Below are 5,126 nucleotides of genomic sequence, written 5' to 3' on the forward strand. Positions count from 1 at the left end.
GTGAAAAATGCCATTCATAGTTTGATAGGGATTGAATTGAATTTGTAGATTGCATTTGGTAGTATAGTCATTTCCACAATATTGATTCTTCCTATCCAGGAACGTGGAATATCTCTCCATTTATGTCATCTTTGATTTCTTTCATCAGTGTCTTACAATTTTCTGTTTACAGGTCTTTTTTCTCCTTAGGTAGGTTTAGTCCTAGATATTTTGCTCTTTTTGTTGCAATGGTAAATGGGATTGATCCTTAACTTCTCTTTCTGATTTTTCATTGTTAGTATATAGAAATGCAAGTGATTTCTGTGTATTGACCTTGTATCCTGTGAACTTTATTGAATTCACTGACTAGCTCTAGTAATTTTCTGATAATTTCTTTTGGCTTTTCTATGTATAGTATCATGCCATGTGTAAACAGCAAGAGTTTTATTTCTTCTTTTCCAATATGGATTCCTTTTATTTCTTCTTCTTCTCTAATTGCCATAGGTAGGACTTTCAAAACTATGTTGAATAATAGTGGTGAAAGTGGACACACTTTTCTTGTTCCTGATCTTAGAGGAAATGCTTTCAGTTTTTCACCATTGAGATTAATGTTTGCTGTGGGCTTATCTTATACGGTCTTTACTATGTTGAGGTAGGTTCCTTCTATACCTATTGTTTGAAGTGTTTTTATCGTAAATGGGTGCTGAATTTTGTCAAAGGCATTTTCTGCATCTATTAAGATGATCACGTGGCTTTTATCTTTCAATTTGTTAATATGGTTTATCACATTGATTTTTTTTGCATATATTGAAGAATTCTTGCATCCCTGGAATAAACCCGACTTGATCATGGTGTATGAGCTTTTTAATGTGTTGCTGAATTCTGCTTGCTAGAATTTTGTTGAGGATTTTTGCATCTATGTTCATCAATGGTATTCGTCTGTACTTTTGTGTGTGTGTGTGTGTTGTTTTTGCCTAGTTTTGGTATTAGGGTGATTGTGGCCTCATAGAATGAGATTGGAAGTGTTTCTTGCTCTGCAATTTTTTGGAAGAGTTAAAGAAAAATAGGCATTAGCTCTTCTCTAAATTTTTGATCTAATCCCCCTGTGAAACCATTTGGCCCTGGACTTTTGTTTTGGGGGAGATATTTGATCACAGTTTTGATTTCACTGTTTGCACTTGGGTTGTTCATAATTTCTATTTCTTACTGGTTCAGTTTTTGGAATTTGAACTTTTCTAAGAATCTGTCCATTTCCTCTAGGTTGTCCATTTCAGTAGCATATAGGTGTTCATAATATTCTCTTATGAACCTTTGTAAGTCTGTATTATCTGTTATAACTTCTCCTTTTTCATTTGTAATTTTGTTGATCTGATCCCCTCTCCCTTATTTTTGATGAGTCTGGCTAGTGGTTTGTCAATTTTGTTTATCTTCTCAAAGAAACAACTTTTAGTTTTATTAATATTTGCTACTGTTTACTTCATTTCTTTTTCAATTATTTCTGCTCTGATCATTTGATTTCTTTCCTTCTGCTGACTTTGGGGGTTTTTGTTCTTTTTCCAGCAATGTAGACTTAGGTTGTCTATTCGATGCTTTTCTTGTTTCTTGAGGTATGATTGTATTACTATAAATTTCCCTCTTAGAACTGCTTTTGCTGAATGCCATAGGTTTTGGGTCATCATGTTTTTGTTGTCATTTGTTTCTAGGAATCTTTTGATTTCCCTTCTTATTTCTTCAGTAACATCTTTGTTATTTAGTAAAGTATTGTTTAATTTTCAGGAGTTTGAGTTTTTTTGCAGTGCTTTTTTTTTCCTGTAGTTGATATCTAGTCTCATACCATTGTGGTCAGAGAAGATACCTGATACAATTTCAATTTTCTTAAACTTACTGAGGCTTGATTTATGGCTCAAGATGTGGTCTATCCTGGAAAATTTTCCATGTCCACTTGAGAATAAAGTGTATTCTTCTGCATTTGTGTGGAAAGTCCTGAAGATATCAATTAGGTCCATTTGGTCTAATGTTTCATTTAATGTTTGTGCTTCCTTATTGATTCTCTGTTTTGATTATCTGTCCATTAGTGTAAGTGGGGTGTTAAAGTCCCATACTATTATTGTGTCACTGTTAATTTTCCCTCTTATACCTGCTAGTGGTTGCTTAGGTACTGAGATGCTCCTGTGTTAAGTGCGTAAATATTTACAATTGTTATATGTCTTCTTGGATTGATCCCTTGATCATTATGTAGTGTCCTTCTTCGCCTCTTTTAATATTCTTTATTTTAAAGTCTATTTTATCTGAAATAACAGTTGCCACACCAGCTTTCTTTTAGTTTCTACTCTCATGGAATAACTTTTTCCATCCTTTTACTTTCAGTCTGTATTTGTCTCTAGGTCTGAAATGGGTCTCTTGTAAGCAGCATATATATGGGTATTGTTTCTGTATCCATTCAGTCAGTCTGTATCTTTTGGTTGATGCATTTAATTCATTTACATTTAAGGTAATTAGTGATACATATGTTCTTTTTTTTTTTTTAATGTTTATAAATTTATTTATTTTAGTTGGGGGCTAATTACTTTACAATATTGTTATAGTTTTTGCCATACATTGACATGAATCAGCCATGGGTTTACATGTGTTCCCCTTCCTGGACCCCCCACCCACCTCCCTCCCCATCCCATCCTTCTGGATCATCCCATTGCCCCGGCCCTGAGCCCTTGTCACATGCATCGAACATGGAATGGTGTTCTGTTTCACATATGATAATATACATGTTTCAATGCTATTCTCCCAGAACGTCCCACCCTCACCTTCTCCCTCAGAGTCCATAAAATTGTTCCATGCTGTGTCTCTTATTCTGTCTCGCATATAGGTTTATCGTTACCATCTTTCAAATTCCATATATATGCATTAGTATACTGTATTGTTGTTTTTCTTTCTGGCTTACTTCACTCTGTATAATGGGTTCCAGTTTCATCCATCTCAGTAGAACCGACTCAAATGTATTTTTTTTAATGGCTGAGTAATATTCCATTGTGTATATGTACCACAGCTTCCTTATCCATTCGTCTGCTGATGGACATCTAGGTTGCTTCCATGTCCTGGCTATTGTAAACAGTGCTGCGATGAACATTGGGGTACACGCGTCTCTTTCAATTCTGGTTTCCTCGGTGTATATGCCCAGCAGTGGGATTGCTGGGTCATATGGCAGTTCTATTCCCAGTTTTTTAAGGAATCTCCACACTGTTCTCCATAGTGGCTGTACTAGTTTGCATTCCCACCAACAGTGTAAGAGGGTTCCCTTTTCTCCACACCCTCTCCAGCATTTATTGCTTGTAGACTTTTGGATAGCAGCCATTCTGACTGGTGTGAAATGATACCTCATTGTGGTTTTGATTTGCATTTCTCTAATAATGTGTGATGTTGAGCATCTTTTCATGTGTTTGTTAGCCATCTGTATGTCTTCTTTGGAGAAATGTCTGTTTAGTTCTTTGGCCCATTTTTTGATTGGGTCGTTTATTTTTCTGGAATTCAGCTGCAGAAGTTGCTTGTATATTTTTGATATTAATTGTTTGTCTGTTGCTTCATTTGCTATTATTTTCTCCCATTCTGAAGGCTGTCTTTTCACCTTGTTTATAGTTTCCTTTGTTGTGCAAAAGCTTTTAATTTTAATTAGGTCCCATTTGTTTATTTTTGCTTTTATTTCCAATATTCTGGGAGGTGGGTCATGGAGGATCCTGCTGTGATTTATGTCGGAGAGTGTTTTGCCTATGTTTTCCTCTAGGAGTTTTATAGTTTCTGGTCTTACGTTTAGATCTTTAATCCATTTTGAGTTTATTTTTGTGTACGGTGTTAGGAAGTGTTCTAGTTTCATTCTTTTACAAGTGGTTGACCAGTTTTCCCAGCACCACTTGTTAAAGAGATTGTCTTTTCTCCATTGTATATTCTTGCCTCCTTTGTCGAAGATAAGGTGTCCATATGTGCGTGGGTTTATCTCTGGGCTTTCTATTTTGTTCCATTGATCTATATTTCTATCTTTGTGCCAGTACCATACTGTCTTGATGACTGTGGCTTTGTAGTAGAGCCTGAAGTCAGGCAGGTTGATTCCTCCAGTTCCATTCTTCTTCCTCAAGATTGCTTTGGCTATTCGAGGTTTCTTATATTTCCATACAAATTGTGAGATGATTTGTTCTAGTTCTGTGAAAAATACCATTGGTAGCTTGATAGGGATTGCATTGAATCTATAGATTGCTTTGGGTAGTATACTCATTTTCACCATATTAATTCTTCCAAGCCATGAACACGGTATATTTCTCCATCTGTTTGTGTCCTCTTTGATTTCTTTCATCAGTGTTTTATAGTTTTCTATATATAAGTCTTTTGTTTCTTTAGGTAGATATATTCCTAAGTATTTTATTCTTTTTGATGCAATGGTGAATGGTATTGTTTCCTTAATTTCTCTTTCTGTTTTCTCAATATTGGAGTATAGGAATGCAAGGGATTTCTGTGTGTTAATTTTATATCCTGCAACTTTACTATATTCATTGATCAACTCTAGTAATTTTCTAGTAGAGTCTTTAGGGTTTTCTATGTAGAGGATCATGTCATCTGCAAACAGTGAGAGTTTTACTTCTTCTTTTCCTATCTGTATTCCTTTTATTTCTTTTTCAGCTCTGATTGCTGTGGCCAAAACTTCCAAAACTATGTTGAATAGTAGTGGTGAAAGTGGGCATCCTTGCCTTGTTCCTGACTTTAGGGGAAATGCTTTCAATTTTTCACCATTGAGGATAATGTTTGCTGTGGGTTTGTCATATATAGCTTTTATTATGTTGAGATATGTTCCTTCTATTCCTGCTTTCTGGAGGGTTTTAATCATAAATGGATGCTGAATTTTGTCAAAGGCTTTTTCTGCATCTATTGAGATAACCATATGGTTTTTTTCTTTCAATTTGTTAATGTGGTGTATTACATTGATTGATTTGCGGATGTTAAAAAAACCTTGCATTCCTGGGATAAAGCCCACTTGGTCATGATGTATGATCTTTTTAATATGATGTTGGATTCTGTTTGCTAGAATTTTATTAAGGATTTTTGCATCTATGTTCATCAGTGATATTGGCCTGTAGTTTTCCTTTTTTGTGACATCTTTGTCTGGT

The sequence above is a fragment of the Giraffa tippelskirchi genome, chromosome 13 (genome assembly GCF_054371585.1).
Source record: "Giraffa tippelskirchi isolate mGirTip1 chromosome 13, T2T-mGirTip1v1.2.pri, whole genome shotgun sequence".
Lineage (NCBI taxonomy): Eukaryota > Metazoa > Chordata > Mammalia > Artiodactyla > Giraffidae > Giraffa > Giraffa tippelskirchi.